The sequence below is a fragment of the Lathyrus oleraceus genome, chromosome 5 (genome assembly GCF_024323335.1).
Source record: "Lathyrus oleraceus cultivar Zhongwan6 chromosome 5, CAAS_Psat_ZW6_1.0, whole genome shotgun sequence".
Taxonomy (NCBI): domain Eukaryota; kingdom Viridiplantae; phylum Streptophyta; class Magnoliopsida; order Fabales; family Fabaceae; genus Lathyrus; species Lathyrus oleraceus.
Genome location: NC_066583.1, coordinates 129,853,690 through 129,873,501, shown reverse-complemented (window position 1 = coordinate 129,873,501; position 19,812 = coordinate 129,853,690).

Below are 19,812 nucleotides of genomic sequence, written 5' to 3'. Positions count from 1 at the left end.
TTCTTCATACGAATACTTAGTAAATTTGCAGGTTTTTGTACACAATTTGACACACTTTTCTAACTCTAAGACCCTATATTTATTCTGGATCGAAATAACCGCTCTTAGGGTTCTTCAATCACGTCGATACACGTGGCGTCCTGCATGCGTATGTTCGCTCACTCTGCTTCCACGTGTATCCTTGTGGAAGCAGAGTGAAGATACTCTTCCCTCCTTTATTTAAATTCCAAATCTTTGATCGAAGCCGTTTTTTAACCGCTCCTTAAGGAACTGCTCCGAAATTTCAGCTATAAGCTTGATCTTTATCTAATCAGCTAAGCCAGTCTACCTTCAGCTGGTCGAATCACCTCTTAGTCGAAGCCAGCTGTACATGCTTTCCAATTTTGGTAATTTTGAAGAGGGCGTTGAAAATTTGAGCTAACAAATTGCCCCCCCAAAAAATGTCATTTTCGACATACAAGAGAGAAAGACATTTTTTGAGACCTTACTTCGACGCCTCAATGGTTGATACTGCCACGTGTCTCAATGTTGGCAAAACCTTTCAGTTCCTCCATTTGTCTGGTGACGTCAGAGTCATCATTGTTTTTTCCTACCCACGTCTTTTCAGCCCACAACATAATCTTTTCCACTCATCATGTTTCCTAGCTTCTAGGAAATCACGGCTATAACGTTAATTGCCATTTTCACTACACTTCCCAAGGGATACACGTGTCCCATTAACTTGTCTACCATTAATGTTGATTTGAAACGTCTCCCTGTAGGTCTATAAAACCCAATTACTTACCCATTTCAGAACTTCCTCACATTCTCCGCATTTTCAAACATTCAAGCCTTCTTTTCTCCCAATCCTTTCTAACTGAAACCCAAATTTTCGCTTTTTCAAACCTTAACGATGGATGCTTCAAACAGAACTCTCAAGGGAACAAGAGTTTCTTTCAAAACTACTGCCAATAGGTCCAAAGCTCCGAAGAAAATTTATGAACTTCCACCATTTTCTACTTTAGCCGCCCCCCTTGTAGTTGGTAATCGTCAGTACCTACCAGAATCTCAGACAGAGGAACAACTCCAGATTTATGCTTCTCATGTACTCATTCCTGTTTTTGTCTCTAATAAAGCTTATCCCTTATCTGGACCTCTAGCAGATTTAGACACTAATACCAGCAAGCTTAGAGATTTTTTTCCATCTTACCATAAATGCAAACCCATAGGACAAGTTAAAAACCCTAGGACTTCTTCCGAAAACACCCCGGCTGAAACGCTATAGATTTGAGGTTTATGAACAATGGTTTTAGAGCGTTTCGTGCCACCCCAACTTTCAAAGATCCTACTGATTACTCCAATTGGTTAAACAAAATAGAGAAACAAAACTCTCAGGCTTGGAAAAATATAGGGATATGCGACCTTATTATGCTGTCGAAATTGGACCTGGATTATAGTAACCCTATGTTAGTTTCTTCGCTGTACTTTTGGGACAACACACACTATACCTTCCACCTGCCTTATGGAATGGTCACACCCACACTTTTCGACATGGCCGCTATCACAGGGTTGAAACCCACTAGCCACACTTATGATCATGATGTTGACTCCATAGATACCATTGCCTTTTCGACTACAAGAGCAACATATTCAACACATATAACCCACTATCATGATAAGGACACCAAAATTGTCTATGATGTGGAGCATAAAGCTTTCCTAGCTTTGTGGCTGTCGCACTCTGTGTTTTGCTCGAAATCACTACAAGTGGCCAAGAAATATCTCACCTTGGCTAATCAACTGCATGCGGGGCATTATGTCTGCTTAAGTGAGATGATTTTGGCTAACCTGTATGAATCCTTGAGCGACAAAGTGGCTCAACTAAAGAATTTGGGGGACAAAGGGAATCTTCTATTGTTTGGCCCTTTTTGGTTATTACAACTTTGGGTCAATGCCACGTTCGAGGCCAATCTTCCCAACAAGGGCCTCGTAGACGAAGATATTGAAGAAATCAGGCACAGGAGAGTCAAAGGATCGAGGTTAGCTCAACTAACCCCCAGGGACGAAGGACAGGATCTTCAATCAACCTTCATGAGTTACATCATGATGTTCGCTAAAAGTCATATTTTACTTCGAGTATGGCTCTCTTCGCTCTCAGGAAAGTTGGCCCTAGATATTTTACCAGGACTTTTCCTTCTTCATCTAAAAAGCAAGAGACAGAATCCTTGCTAATTTGGGAAGCCTTCTTGACGCCTCGAATCCTTACCCTTCGATTTAACCCTTCGAAAGTCCAAGTCACACTAATAACTTACCAGCCCAACCTTGTTGCTCGACAATTTCGGTTGGTTCAGGTCTTCCCGAAATGCCTATACGACAAGAAGAGTAACCCCCTCCTTCACAATTCCATTCATACTGAAACCATAACTTTCAAACAAATAGCCAAGTATACTGGTAGGACCCAGTTGACTCCATTTCATTTCGAGCCTAGCTTCCTTTGTAGTCGAGAATTTGGGAAGTGGTGGGCCAAGTATTACATTGAGGAATTCTGCGATGTTACTTCCTTTATTCAATTGTTTGACAATGCTTTTCTCCTTGTGCAAGAAAAGACCAAGAAAGGTACTTATACACTTATAAAAGAAATTCAAGCTTTTCAAAACTACTTTGAAACTGCCTATCGACCTGATGATCTTAGTCGAACCATCTGCGAAGCAGCTGTTACGCTCAAAGAGAAGTTTTCAAAGAAAATAGAAACTTTAAAGATTCCCTCATACGTCCCTTGTGAGAAACACTATGAAATGGATCTTATATTATTTTCCCCAAAGTTTCCTCCACTACCAAATGCTGACTTCAGAGTGTCTCTTGCATCCCCATTCCCATATTGGTTCATTTGTGGAGATTCCATTAAAATCCTTCGACAACAATCTCAAAAAAAGGCTCAGCAGGTGGTTGTGACTAAACACACTTTAGGCAGTTTCAAAGGGCACCTTCATATAAGGATTGAAGATGTCTGAATCGAATCAGACATATGTGTAGGTGGGATACAGGGGACTTCCCCTGAAGTAGATTCCCTTTGACTTACTTTTAACTAACGCTGAATGTTTCTTCTTGTTTTTTGTCTAGCTATCAGGATGCTCCCCAAAAAGAAAACCAACAAAAGACCCATTGACTCGAAGGTTGAAGGAAGTCGTAAACCTGCAAAGGTACCTCTCTTTTTGTTTGTTCCTTTGTCCTTGTTATACATTGATGATATAACATTAAATGCTTGGTTCAGGTTGCTCGAAAACCTCCGGTGAGTCCCCTACAAATACAAAAACCCACTACTACCCCCATCGTCGTGGATTCTGACGAAGATGACATGTCGCCTGTTCTGGATCTTACTTCGAGGAAGAGGAAGCCACAACCGAAACCCATCGACCCCTCGAATCAACCGAACATAAAACTCTCAAGAAAAAGGCCCGCTGCACTTGTTATCCAAGAACCTACTCCTGAAGAAATGGCAAGAGTAGCAGCGACTCAAAGTGAGAGCGACAATTCTATCCCCGGGGTCGAAGGTTATAAGATACCCCCACTTCTGTTCACTTTATTTCACTTGTTTGCTTCTTTCAGTCATTTACACCTTCTGCTTGTATTGATTTTAGGGTGACGCGAGCACCATCATTCTTCCCAAGAAAGCTGCCTCCTCCAAGCCTGCCTCTGTGCCAGATATTTTGAACAACATAGGCGAACCTACCTATCAACCATCCTCTGAAGGGTCCATGAGCGAGATTAATCAACCTCCAACCGGTACCCTCGATGCTTCACCACCAAAAACTACTACTCAACATTCTCATACTAGTGACTCTGATCATGAGACTGACTCGAGCGAGGAAAATGAGGACCAAGGTAATCCAATCCCTATGGCTAAGGATGAACTAGCTGATGATGAAGAAACCCCTGGGGCTGGTCTATACACAATGACAGAAATGAATGAGCCTCAGGGCGAGGGATGGGGCGTCGAAGACATGGTGGTAGAGGAAGCGGTTGAAGGAAATCTGGCGACTAACCCTGATAACATTGAGAGCCAAACAAAAAGAAGAGTCAATGTGGGTGAAGAACATGCTCAAACTCAAACCTCTGCAATGGCCGATAATCCAACGGTTGGCGTTTCATCAAGTAGCATTGGTGCCCTTTCTGCAGAAAAGTTGGCTATCTAAAAGCGAAGTCAGCCATTGGAGTATTTAAAAGCGATGCTAAATTGCAGGGAGAGTTCTTCTTATCAGAGTCATAACACTTAAATGTCAGAAGATCAGCCTTCGAGCACCTCTGCAGGCGAGATCCTTTCTAAAATCAAGGACAAAGTCTTTAAGGGTGACTTGTTTCTATTGTTGCATGTTGATCCTTCTGCCCCTTTAACTCTGAAAGCTCTTCTTATCCAGTTTAACTTGCTAGAAGCCTCCCCTGAAGTGGCGAACGTTATTCTGGAGATAGGGACCATGATCGACCAAGATGTCGCTGATCAAAAGTTGCTACCTCACCTTAGGGAGAGATAGAGAAAAAATCTGGTTTTGAGGATGCAGCTTGGGATGCTGCTACCGAATATACCAATAAGGCCATGGAGTCGGAACAGACGAAGCAAAATAATAAAGAGAAAGTTGATGCTCATAATCGTAACATTGCTTCCTGGAGACAACAAATATCAGAACTGCATGCCAAAATCTCGGATGCTGAAAAGGACAAGCAACAACTGTTGGAATTTGATGATGCTTTGATGGCTCAAGATCTATCACTTGGCATGGAGTTTGTCGAAAAAGCTCGACAACTTGAATCTGACGTCAAACTCCTTCGCTCAAAAATATCTTTGTGCGAAAAACGGTTGGAGCTCCACAAAGCTAAGTATCTTCAGATTAAAGCCAATCTTCCCTTTTAATGCTATTCTTATTTGTATGATGATGTAATAAAATTTCTCCTTGTAGTAAATATTGGTCTTTTGGCCTTATGACTTTATTATTACCATTTTGGCATTTTTACCATTTTGGCTTTTGCTTTATTTACGCGCTTACTCGTCTCTTATTTTTACCTCTTGGATTGTCGGTTGGTATTTTTTCAAATACTTCCCGTTTATTCTTAGAATCCTCCTATCTTCACTGAGCTCTTCGACCTCATAGGCACCATTAGAAAAAATCTGCAGAATTTGGAAAGGGCCTTCCCACTTTAGGGACCACTTCCCCAAGGCTCTATCTTTTCGATCCATTGGAAGGATCACTTTCCAGACCAAATCTTCAGGCGTAAAGCTTTTAACTTTAACTTTCTTATTATAATAGACTTCTATCCTTTTATTTTGTTGCCTTAGCAATTCTAAGGCACTTAACCTTTCCTCTTCCAAATCAACCAATTCATCCAACATCATGCTCCAATATGATTCTGTGGGGAGTTCATGTTGCCTCTGAATCCTTAGTGATTGCAGGTGGATTTCTACTAGCAAGACAATATCATGGCCAAAAGTTAGTCGAAAAGGGGTCGACTTAGTAGCCTCTTTAGGGGACGTGCGACATGCCCATAAAATTTGGTCCAGAGTCTTGTGCCAATTCTTAGGTTTTTTTTCCTACATGTTTTTTAATCAAACCAATGATCACCTTATTGGCAGCTTCGACTTGTCCATTAGCCTGAGCATAATAGGGTGTCGACGTTACCAATTTGAAACCCATGTCTGTGGCGAACTCCTGCATCTTCCGACCAGTAAATACTGATCCTTGATCCATTGTGATTGTTTCTGGAATTCCAAACCTATAAATAATATTCTTTTGAATGAATTCGATCACATCCCCTTGGCTCACATTTGGCAAAGGTATGGCTTCAATCCATTTTGTGAAATAATCAACTCCTATTAATATATACCTTTGACTTTTTGATTAGGGAGGTCGAATTTCTCCGATCAAATCCAAAGCCCAACCTCTAAATGGCCATAATTTGATGATAGAATGTAATTCATTTGCAGGGATATGTTGTATGCCTGCATGCACCTGGCACTCTTGACAGCCTTTCGTAAATTCAACACAGACTTTCAACATAGTAGGCCAATACACTCCTTGTCGAAATAAAATCCATTTCATCTTATGACAGACTTGGTGTGCCCCACATGCTCCTATGTACAAGTGAAAGGGAAAAGTATGCCTCTGACTCACTAAGGCATTTCAGCAAAATTCCTTCCGGAGATTTCTTAAACAACTCTGAACCCAAAAGAACATAACTTAATGCTTGATACTTGGTTTTTCGATCAGTAGAGGTTGTGGGATGTTGTAGGTATACTACTATTGGTTTTCTCCAGTCTTTATTTTCCAAGCCGTCTATCGCCAATATTTCGAAATTTCCCTCATCATCACATCCTAATCTTGTCTGTTCTAAATTCAGGGGAGTTAATCGGGTTGCCACTACCTTTCCTCTGACTTCTATGACTTTGTGCAACTTTTCTCTCGAAATTTTATACCCATATGCAATTTGGGCTAGGTCATTAGCGATCATGTTCTCTGTTCGTGGTATATGTCGAATATAAACCATTTCGAACTTTTTCAACAATCGGCTGGCGATTATAAAATACATGATCAAATTCTCTTTAACACACCTATATGTTTTCGTGGTCTGTTTTATGACTAGATCTGAGTCTCCCATTATCTTGACCCGAGTTGCCCCCAATTCCAACAACATTTTAAGTCCTGCTATGAGGGCTTCGTATTCAGCTTCGTTATTTGAACAAATATCTTCTACTTTATATTGGAATGTCGTTAGAATTTTATTTGGATAAATAATTATGACTCCGACACCTGTGCCATTTTTATGGCTAGATCCGTCGAAGTATAGCTTCCACGGCCCTAATTCAACATAGTTCAAAGAGGCGACATCAATGGAGTGATCGACTATAAAGTCTGCTACTACTTGGCCTTTCACAACTTTTAATGGCATATATGTTAAGGAAAATTCAGTCAATGCTAATGCCCATTTCCCAATCCGACTATGCAAAATTGGTTTAGATAACATATGTTTAATAATATCATAATGAGATGAAACATACACGTCAACAAGTTTGATATAATGCTTCAATTTTGTACAAGAGAAATATAAGCATAAACATAACTTTTCGATCATTCTATACCTAGTTTTTGCATCATTTAAAACCCTGTTGAGGTAATAAATAGCTCTCTCGAAACCATTATTCTCCTCTTGCGCTAACATGCTCCCTAAGGTTTTATCAAATGCAGAAATGTACAATCTCATACTTTTATTTCTACAAGGTGGCGTCAAAATTGGTGGGTGGCTCAAGTACGCTTTAAACTTATCGAACGCCACTTGCTGAGCTTTCCCCCATTCGAACACCTCCTTATTGAGTCGAAGCAAAGGAGAAAATGCTTGCGTCTTCCCACTAAGGTTTGAGATAAATCTCCTTAGGAAATTGATTTTGCCCAGCAGTGATTGCAAACCTTTGTTTGTTGATGGTGCTTTCGCTTCCATGATGGCTTTGGTTTTATTCTGGTTTATTTTGGTCCCTTTTTTATGGACCATAAAACCTAGAAAATCCCTAGCCTGCACACAAAAATAACATTTTAGAGGGTTCATTTCATTTTTCAACCATATTTTCTCATTCGTTCAAAAGACATTCGAAGGTGTTCTATATGACTCTTCCCCGAAATAGACTTAACAAGAATATCGTCTATATATATTTGCATAAAAGTTTCTATGAAATCATGGAAGATCGAATTCATTGCCCTTTGGTAAGTTGCCCCTACATTTTTCAAACCAAAAGGCATCACTACCCATTCGTAGGTACCTAAGGCTCCAGGGCAACGAAATGCCGTTTTTGGGACATCTACTTCAACAATGAATATCTGATTGTACCCAGAATACACTTCGAGCATGCTTAAATATTCATAACCTGTGGCAGAATCGACCAACATTTCTGCCACTGGCATCGAATACTTATCTTTTGGGGTTGCAGTATTCAAATCTCTAAAATCTATGCAAATCCTTAGTGTACCATTCTTTTTTACAACTGGCACAATGTTAGCTAACCATTCAACATACCTGACAGTACGAATGAAGTTACACCGGAGAAGTCTTTCAACTTCCTCCTTAATTTTCGACAATATTGTGTGGGCAAATCATCTTGGATTTTGCTTCACCAGCTTCTTCCCAGGTTTGATCGACAGTTTTAATTCGACCAACTCCCTGCTTAAACAAGGCATTTAGTCATAGTCCCATGCGAAACAGTCTTTAAACTCTCTCAGTAACTGGAGCACTTCGATCTTGAGTTGAGGATGGACGTTGGCACTGATGTAGGTTGGCCTTTTTGTTACCCCCTCTCCCAAGTCTACTTCTTCGAGTGGGTCTTGAGCCAGTATCTCAACATTGGTTGCTAGTGGGTCTTTCTCGAAACCCAAAGGCTCGTCATCGTAGATCGCATCGAGCCTCTGGTCTCGCTCTTTTTCTTGACCTTCGTCAGGTGGTCTTGGGTAAAAATCTATTCCAGGACCTTCTGGTGAAGAAACTTCACTGGCTTCGACATCCATGTTTTTTACTTCGGCCTCTAAGGCCAATTGCTGCTTGTTTTCGGCTATGTAGGCCGAAATCCTCTTTAACGCTACGAACTCAGTCATCATCACTGAATTCACTTCCCCACCCTGTGGGGTCAATTCCGGCTACTCCTAAATATCCTAAGTTGTCTTTTCCCATTACCGCTCTGTCCCACCGAAAACCATAGTGGGTGTGGAGCGATAAGGAACAATAGGCGTTGTCATCAAGGGTGAACGAAAACTCAGCTGAATCACAAGGGGCTATAGTAGCTAAGTGCTTGTCGAATTGGCGCCTGTCAACATGATTAATAGGGGTTTTGAAATATCCCTGATCCGCCTCTATATTTTCAACAATGCCATCTGGATGCCAAATTATAATCCTCTGGTGTATCGAAGACGGGACTGCTCTGACTCCATGGATCCATTCTCTTCCCAGCAACATGTTGTAGTTTGCCTTTGTTTCCACAATCATGAAAATTATGGACCTAGTAACCATTTCTACAGTCAATTCAACTTGGATAGCCCCCAGGGTGGAGCCTACTTTGCCTTCATAATTGGTCAACACTGTATTATAAGGTCTGGCATCACTGTCATATTTGCCAATTTTCGCCAACATGCGATGGGCATCAGATTCACAGTCGCCCCACAATCTACCAGTATTTTGTTAACTGGGATGTTTTCAACTTTTTCAGTGATGAAAAGGGGTTTCAAATGGCTCTTCATGGTATCACCAGGTCTTTCGAGAAAAGCATTATGCTCTTCGACACAACCATTATTCATTATATAGTAACAGACCGGTTTGTGGGCAGCCATTTCCCTTTCGGTGATACTGTCATTATCATCGACTTCGGTGATCCGATCGAATTCTCTAGGAATCACGAATACCACTCCGACCAGAATGTCTAAGGAATCCTCCGAACTAGAGTCGAAGTTGTCAGTTAATAACTCATCTTCGGCAGCCATCTGATTTTCTTCGGCCGTCTTATTTGAAATCTTGGAATCTCTTTTGGTGAGGTTAGGGTCATCCTTTTTCTTCACCATCACGTTGGTACTTGATTCAGCCTGGTCCATTTCTCCAGCTTGTCTTTTGGCTTTTAGCCTTCTCTGCTCTCTTCTCCACTGGGACCTCGTCATGAGATTCTTTCCTTTATAGTTTTCGGACACATGTGCGGTCCTTTTGTCGGATCGGAATTCCTGGCGGTAGGCCATCGATGAACCTCTTTCAACCTCGAACTTCTGCCACTTGCCATGGCCACATTTCTTCCCCTCAGCCTGCTTGATCCACTTCCCCTCTGACCCTTTGATGCTTGGCTTAAAGGTCATGGGTTCGAAGTTTTGCCCAGCTTGTTTGGTTTCATTCATCTTCACCATAGGGCGCCTAGGATCAGGATATCTTCTGGGGTCTAAGAACCTTTCTGGCTTACCCACTCGATTATTGTGGATGGCTTTATGGCCATTTTGGTGATGCACTCTCCTAACCCTCTCTAGATTCTGAGTTGCCTTTTTGTCGAAGACAGCACTGCACCTAGGGCATAGCATCACCTCCGATTTCTTCTTTTGGCACATTCGAAGGAAATCTGACAATGTTTCTTCTTCCTGAGGAAAGGCGACCTTATTGTATTCCTCTTGTTTGTCTTCATCATCGACTTCCATTGAAACTTCTCGAGATACCTCCACCATATTAACTTCCATGTGGATATCCTCAATAATAGCCATCTTTTGGAATTGTTTTTGAAGGCCGTCAATAGCCTTGTCCAGTTGAACGAATGTATCAGCAATCTCTTTAGTGATCATTACTAACTTTGACTCTCTAGAATCCTCGATATATGAGGCTTCAACATTTTCCTTCTTGATGTCCTTTGTACCCCTTAAGGCCAAACCATCACGAGGTGCTTGCTCGAAGTGCTCATGTATTTTAACCATGACAGGCTCATGGAGAAGTCTTTAGTAACTTCGGTCATATAGAAATCATCAGTAGTTTCAATGAAATTCACCTCCTCTAGCTCAGTATAATGAGCTTAAGAAATTTGTAGAGGATCAGAGTCAATTTTCATCTGGCTCTGTGGCTTATCACCGAACTTGAGTCTTCCCTCCTGGATGGCATTCTGCACCAGATCCCTGAAAAGAAAACATTGAGACGTTTTATGACCCAAAAACTATGGTATTTACAAAACCCTCGTTTCTTTCTTTGTTCTAAAGGAGGTACTTTACCACACAGAGGTACTATCTGTCGCATCCGCGAAAAAACAACCGGCGGGACTCAAATAAAAACACAACACAGAGCCGCCACTGCGCGTTATTTATCCCAAAATAGGGAAAGGAAACGCTCAGAGAAACCTGGAAAGGAAATGGTCTTGCGACCAAAGAGAAAGGGTAAGGGAGTCGGTTACGCAAGGGGAAGGTATTAGCACCCCTCACGTCCGTCGTACTCGACGGGATCCACGTTCTAAGAAAAGAAAAGGTTGCTAAACATCACACACACACACAGGGGAACGCAGGTGGGGTTAAGAGAAGGGAGCTCGATAGGACATCGCGTCCTATGCCTACATATCTCATCTGGACATGAGAATCAGAGCCACTGTAGTTCGGCTTACGCACGCCAAACAACACAAAACGCACAAACAGATGGCAAACATGGAGCCCGACAACCACTTGATGGAATTACGTCAGCATCCGAACCAAAACACACTCGAAAGGGCAAACGTGGAGCCCGACAACCAATCACTGGGCTTACGTCGGCATCCGAACCCAACACGCAACAGATAACAGGTAAACACACACAAAAAGAAAAAAAAGTTGCCCGGAGTGGTCTCGCACGACCACCTGCCTACATACCTCGTCTGGAACAAGGATCAGGGCGATGTAGTTCCCCCGAAAGGGACTGAATTACTAGCCAGAAACCAGGGGAAGACACATTACCAGGGAGCTGGACTCGAGCCTAGTGTTGTCATGCATCGTTACCCTAAGTTCAGTTTTCTATCCTACTTGCATAAGCAAACTACTCCTATCCAGGAAAGAAGCAAGCATACAAGCATACAAAATAATTCAAGCATACATCAAATGAGAACAAGCATCTCAAACAGATATCCACATAGCACACACTATAACCAATCAAGTGGGCTCAAACAATGGGTTTGACTGCCGAAGCAAGTCATCTGTACAGGCTGTGTTTGCTCTTAACCTTGCCATTACGAGGCTAAGGTGAAGCAGATGAAAAGGTGAAGTGAGGATGAGACCTCACAGCTCTTATCCCTGACCAGGGAGAGCTTTTAGACAAAGGAGCAGGGGTCCAGAATGGAGGGACCCTTCTACGCTCAAAGATTCTGACTCGATTGTGCAACAACACGAGATCTTGGGTTTGTGTCCCAATGCATCAACACACAGCCGTGTGAGCAGAGGGACGACTCACAGAATAGTGGGGGATAGATTGCATATCCCTTGGCTTCCACCAATTGCCTCATAGAGGACTTCACCTGCTTAGGCACAATATTAAACAATCACAAGCATCGCCTCTTAAGGAGGACTTCAGACAGTTTGCCCGGCCAAATAACAGACCGGGTCTCCAGACTACATGAAGAATAGAAGTCCTACCTCAAGTGGTTTAAAAACCAAGCAACAGCAAGCAAGTCCTTAAAGAACTGTAAGCGACTAAATGTACCTGAAAACAATCAAGTATCATCAGTACTCAGACAGACAACAATAAACAGCAAATGTTAATCAGTCAGACTATACAAATTAATGCACACAAAGGCAAGCTAAAAGCTCAAGCTCAAGCTTCACAACCTACAAAACAAAGTTATGTTAGTGTACAAACATCCAACAAACTCAATTGAATTAACTTGATTCAATCTCCTTGAGCATTGTGCTTTTTATCCTGAAAAATCAAGCAAATGTAAGAAACTAGACCACTAGGCCAAGCCTAGGGTCCAAAAGTGGCAAAAATGTCTAAACAGCAAGGGATATTCAACCAAACTCAAATTAATGTCAAACAAGAGCAAATGCCATTGATCCCATGTTTATATCATTCATCATATTCACTTTATGCACAAAACAAGTCAAACTGGTTCAAATGGAACATCAAACATCCAAACAGAACTATTGCATTCAATTCCATATCAAAACAATTCCAAAAATCCTCAAATAATTTACACTTAAACAGGACATATTTAAGGTATAGCATGTCAATTTTCAGCTCGATTGGACAAAAGGAACTATGTCAATGAAAATCAAGAAAAACAGACACAATTATATGAGTCAAATCACAACATCAACACATGCATTCACTTCAAAAATCCATAAGTCAATGAAAACAATAAAGAAATGAATGGGACCAAAAGCATCATGTCCTATCAGGTGTCTATAACCAGCATACCAAATTTCATGTTCATTCAATACCATATGAGCATTTCACAAGATATCTACCAACATATGTCACATGAACTTGCACATTTGATCAACAGAGATGACAAATACCAATCAAATTGAAAATGCAATGGAAAAATCCAGAAAAATACACATAGCATCTTAACATGTTAATGAACATCCATGCAAAATTTCATCCCATTCTAACAAGTCTAGGTCATGAAAATAAATCCAGCAAGTTAACCTAGCTAGGTGTGACACAAATTGTCACACCTAGATTCAAAAATTCATAACTCAATCACCAGGTATCCAAAATTCACAAAATTTACATGTAAATCACCATTGGCCTGTCCACAATCACCACAAAAATTTTCAAGCATTTCTTTTAAGGCATGAGTATTTCACATCAAAAATGGCAAAATGTGTCAAGAATGCATACAAGTCAAACAACCCTAGGTCAAACCAATTTTTCACCAAGCACAATTTGCAAAATCATACTCATAAAAAACTAGAGACAAAATGGAAGCTGTAGAAAAAATCCTCACATTTTTTGGATTAGCCAATTATTTTTTATGATTTTTTTAATGTTTGTGTGATTTTTAAAATAATTATTCAAGTATTATTATTAATTAAATGAATTTGAATTACAGCAGTGGCATTCTCGTTATTATCCTAAACCGGTCCAAGTGACACTGTGGCATTTTAATGTGTTGGCAACGCGCTATTGGTCGTCCAGGGAGGGAAACAACAATTTGAATTGCCAAGCCAAAAAAACAGGATCAAACGCGTTTTAATCCCAGAACTGCTTCATCATCTACGCGTTCATACATGTTCATCAACGGCGGCACCGGTTTCGCTCATTTCTCAACCAAAACTCACAAACTAATAACCGTTGGAAAGGTCTCGATGTCAGGATCTCAAATATATAACCTAATCAACCTAAATCTAACTGTACTAACCGGATCGATCGTTTAAAGTTTCGCATATCAAGCTTCGAATCAACATAACTTTCTCTACACTAATCCATTTCTAAAACTAATCACATCATGAGAACCTACATTCAACGCTCTTCAAAACGCATACAACAATTCATCAAATCATGAGTTTCGATTTTGAAGTACCTTGAGTTGGCAATGAGGAATCGTGATGAATTTGCTTGAGAAAGTCCAAAACAGATGAAGCTTAGGCTTGTGGAAATTGACTGGAATGCTCAGGTTCGGGCGGATTAGCTTCTAATGGAAGAATTCTTCAAAAGCCATGGATGCACCTTGCTTGAACAGTTGCGAATGGTGAGGAGTTTGATGTTGATTTCCAAAAACAGTCCAAGAAGAAGTTGAATCAAGATCAAACCAAAAAGAATTTTCGAGTTTGATGAAGAATTGGAAGAGATTTTGTGATTTTGGTGTTTTGTGTTCTTGAAGAATTTTCAGAAATTGGAGGGAATTTTGGATTGTGATTTGTGAAATTGTGATTCTGTTACAAGTTAGTTATGATTAGCAATATATACTTCCAATTAATCCACACTTAATCACCTTAATTAACAAATTGGAAAGTGATTAGCAAATGTGTCATTTTCAAGCCAAGGGCAAAAATGTACTTTCATATGCCAGCCAATGCCAGCTCATTGACAGCTCACACAAACCCTAAACACCTGTCATGAGCTGTTGCCACTTGTTTCATGTTCATTGGATGAGTATTTTGCAAATTCACTATGTGATGGCTAATTGTTCATTTTTTCAAGTTCACTTCAAAAGTCAATTCTCAAACCACAAGGCCTTGGCATGTTATGAGCATTCCAACAATTTTCAAATGTCATTTGTGAGGTGTTGCAAAAATCCCCATCCAAAAATTCCCATTATTTCTCAAGTTGGACAATTTTGCCCCTGGATCTTTAACTGTACACTTGAAATTTGACTTTTTGCATTGACCATTTTTGATGAAATCCAATTATGCACCATGAAAGTACATGTCAAATGGAGTTTGTGCATATAAAGAACATCCAATTTGGACACTCCATGTGGAAGTTATGCCCTCCTGATTATGGGTCATTTTTGAAATTGAATGGACCATAACTTGCCAACCATACATGGGAATTTCAAGTTCTTGGACTTTTTGGAAAGGTGAGAACAAGATCTACAACTTTCATGTTGAACAAATTTTCATTTGAAGCTTCCTCGGACACGTGGTCTTGAGGTCAAAAACTTTCCATTTTTGGAAACTTCCATTACAAGTCACTTTCTATTTTTGGCAGTTTTTGTTCTGACTTGATTTTCTTCATTCTTAAGCTTTGAGATATCAAATAACACTTGTTCCAACATGATTGAAGTGTATCCAACTCATTTCCACCTCCAAATCCATCAGATCATGTACAGTTGACCACAGTTGACTTTTCAGCTGATAGATGAATCTGGCAATGCATAGATCAAGTTAAGCCCCAATCTCCAGATGAAATGGCTCAAGGGTGAAACCCTAGCCTCAATAAGCACAATAAAATCATAGAATGAACCCCATAGCCATCATAAACCCCATCTCCTGATCATGCCCTGATTAGCCCAATGCAACTGATTAGGGTTGACCAGTGGTCAAAACCCTAATCTCAAGGAATCTGCTTCAACACTTGATGAAATCAAACCATGATGATGATGATGTATCATTTCAAACAAGATGAAGACCAATATCCTTTGAGAACCATGAAACCCTAATTTGGACCCCCACATCCTCAGATGATCAATGACCAGTCCAATGAAACCTTAGCTTGCACTTTGACTTCCTCATCTTCTGATCAAGACTTAGGAGTATGACTTGCACAATGTAACCACATGATATGCAATATGCAATGCCTAATGACCTAAAAATGATATGTAATATGTTATGCTAGTCCCAAGAGAGGAGGGCAAATTTTGAGGTGTTACAGCTGCCCCTATTCAATCCACTGTGAACCTGTCGATACGAATAGCCTCGGCTGTCGGATGATCAGGATGAAGAGTGATTGAATACCAAGAACAGACGAACAATTTGCACTCTGATGGGAAAATAATTAACAACGCCTGTCAGAATCGGCGAAGAAACAATCTTGAAACAAAAATCTGTCTGGTACGGAGAAAGTCGGCCTGATCACCGAAACAACAACATCGACCTGGATACCAAAACAACACTGTCGACCTGGATACCAAAATAAATGGTAACGCAGGGATAACCATGGCCTGAACACCACCTATCCGCTGGGGATTACTATTCTCTCTCCTTTTTCATTTTCTTGAACCCCAGAATTTTCTCTTCTTTTTTCATTTTCTTGGCCTGAACACCACTTTGGTCTGAACACCTCTTCGGTCTGGATACCACTTCGGTCTGGATACCGGGAAACTGGCCGGATTGCCGCAAGCTGCATCGATCTAATCATCGTGAGCTTCTTCGATCTGGAAATCGGAACTGGCCGGAGTGCCACAAGTTCTTCGTCCTGACTGTTGAGAACCTCTTCGATCTGGAAATCGGAAACTGGCCGGAGTGCCACAAGTTCTTCGTCCTGACTGTTGAGAACCTCTTCGATCTGGAAATCGGAAACTGGCCGGAGTGCCACAAGTTCTTCGTCCTGACTGTTGAGAACCTCTTCGATCTGGAAATCGGAAACTGGCCGGAGTGCCACAAGTTCTTCGTCCTGACTGTTGAGAACCTCTTCGATCTGGAAATCGGAAACTGGCCGGAGTGCCACAAGTTCTTCGTCCTGACTGTTGAGAACCTCTTCGATCTGGAAATCGGAAACTGGCCGGAGTGCCACAAGTTCTTCGTCCTGACTGTTGAGAACCTCTTCGATCTGGAAATCGGAAACTGGCCGGAGTGCCACAAGTTCTTCGTCCTGACTGTTGAGAACCTCTTCGATCTGGAAATCGGAAACTGGCCGGAGTGCCACAAGTTCTTCGTCCTGACTGTTGAGCACCTCTTCGATCTGGAAATCGGAAACTGGCCGGAGTGCCACAACGACCCATGCTGAGGATGACAAGCCCTGAGCCGACTGCTCTCTATTCAACCCTGACAGACAAACACTTCGCGTTTAGCTGGGGATTATCTTCTTTCTTGTTTTTCTTGAACCCCGGAATCGCGCTGATCGCGTAACGTCTTCTGATATTATTTCCATCTCTGTCCGACGGAAACTTACCCTCCAGTATCGTACTACTGGGGAATATCCTTGATTAAAACCATGATGCTAGACTCCTCGGAGTAACACCTTCACTGTCTGATAAAACCAATCCTCAAGCGGTAACCACGGCTTGAATCGCGCTGATCGCGTAACGTCCTCTGATTTTATTTCCATCTCTGTCCGACGGAAACATTTCCTCCAATATCGCACTACTGAGGAACATTGCTGATCTGACGTCATGATGCTAAACTCCACAGAGTAACATCTTCGCTTTCTGGCACAACCACCTCTCAAACGGTAACCACGGCTCGAGACTAGCTCTATGCTTGCAACAATGACGCATGATCTTTTTCTGCGTAATGCTCCATAATTATGGAAATGCTACGCGATTTATTATTTTTTCTATGCGATATGCTATGCTTATCTACATGATGAATGCATAAAAAATATCCCCCTCAAGGGACTCTTCTGGGAAGCACGAGACACTCTGCTGAGGAACTCGCCATTGCTCCAACTCCACCCTGCTGGGGAATAATACTGCTGCCGGGAAAAGGTAACCCTTGCTGGGGAAAAACCCCCTTTGCACTCAATCCGCTCGGGAATTTGCTGGGGATAAGAACCACCAACGCTCTGTGGGGATACAACAATCTTTGACTTGCGGGGAATATCAATCCCGACTCTGCTTCGGGGAAACCTCACAAATACCTGACGACTTCACTGGGGAAATGCTCACAGATACTCTGCTGGGAAAACAGCAACCTTCTGGACTGTCGACTGGGGAAGCATCAATCTGACACCTGCTGGGGATAACCATCCAAACCCTGCTAGGGAAAACGAATGCTACTCCGCTGGGAACAACCCATGCAACCCATAGGTAGAATCAACTCAGCTGGGGATGCAAAATCCGTCCGCTACGGAAACTCGTCCAATCCACTGGTAGGATGAACACTGCTGGAGATATATTTCATTGAAACCCGCTCCACTCGGGGAACAGCAACCTTCTGGCCTGGCTAACGAGGAAACACCATCATAAACCTGCCGGGGATAACCATCCTGACCCGGCTGGGGAATCCACAGACCTTGATCTGCCAGGGATTTGGTCCTCACCATTCTGCTTGGGGAACTAGCTGGGAAATGAGAAAAGTTGGTACATAACACCCGTCGACTCATCGAACCATGGCATCTACCTCCCAATCTCGTATCAGCTTTCCACTTTTGAGAATTCCCAGACTCGTCCGGACCTTTTCTGCTCCATCATCTTGTATTCCCAATCGCTCCGCGCTCGACGGACGTACTCCTGGGAATTATATAGAAATTTCAATTTTTCGACTTTGAAGAGTCTTCTTGATTAATTCCAAAGGTCGTCGGACGTCCCTCGTCGTCTCTCCCTACCGTTCTTTCTTCCTGCACTCGTCCCTGGTCGGACTCTGCGGGGATATGCTACAAACTTTCAAATCCTCTGATTTTGAAGAGTCTTCTTGATTATCATCAAGGATCGTCGTACGTCTCAACGTCTTCGTCATTCCTTCACATTCATTTGTCCCTGAGCGAACTCTCTGGGGATTTGCTACAAAGCTTCCACACCACAACCTGCAAGTGAGTGAAAATATCTAACAGTTCCTGCAAAACAGATCATTAGATAAAACCGTGCCCCAGGCGTGTCAAGATTTCAACACTTGGGTCACTCAACCTTCCAAATAAGATTTCAAGCTTTCAATCTTATAAACATGCATTGGAAGGAACCTGTGTGTATTAAAAATGCAAAATTCTTTATCAAAAATAATCGGGTGTTTTTGCAATCAAAGCGGTAATGAAAAGCAAAAAAAAAAAAAAAAAATTATTTGACTGAATGTGCATTTTATTGATTGGAAAAGTGTGGCTCAAATTGAGCAATACAAAAGGAAGCAATTCCTGAAAAGAGGTAATTGCGCACAAAAGGAAAAATCTATCCTAATGGCAATATGAAACCCGTGATCTCATCGAGTTCCAACTCGGTTACACCCCATATGTCCTCAGACTCTCCGTGCTTTCTGCCTTCTGAACAGGACGATTCCAACTGATCCCTACCGGGTATTATCCATGATGCTTTAACCAAAGCGCAAACGATCATGCCAGACGCAGTCATTTGTTTCAATCCCTCTTTTGCCTGGACCGCCCTTTCGGGTTTTCAGTCCACCGGGATACCCTTTTTTGCCCAAGTCGCCTTTTCAGGTTTTTGACTTGCCGGGTGTACATTTTTCATTTTTTCCCTAATTTTTGCCCGAACCTTCCGTTCTGTTTTGGTTCGCCGGGATGCCCATTTTTGCCTGGACTATTTTGTTCTTTTCGTCCAGCGGGTCTCTTATACGAAGTATTTTTTAACTGCGTCTGCATTCACAGGGGATGGAAAATCCTCGCCATCCATGGTCGTTAACAACAAGGCTCCGCCAGAGAAGACCTTCTTGACCACGAATGGACCTTCATAATTCGGTGTCCATTTGCCCCTACGATCGTTTTGAGGAGGAAGGATCCTTTTCAGCACCATATCACCAACGTGATATACCCGAGGTCGTACCTTTCTGTCAAAAGCACGCTTCATCCGCTGCTGGTATAACTGCCCATGACAGATGGCTGCCAGCCTCTTTTCCTCCATCAAGCTCAACTCTTCGTACCGGGTCCTTACCCATTCAGCCTCTTGCAACTTTACGTCCATCAGGACTCTCAAAGAGGGAATCTGAACCTCAACAGGTAATACCGCCTCCATTCCATATACCAATGAGAAAGGAGTTGCCCCAGTAGATGTACGCATTGACGTCC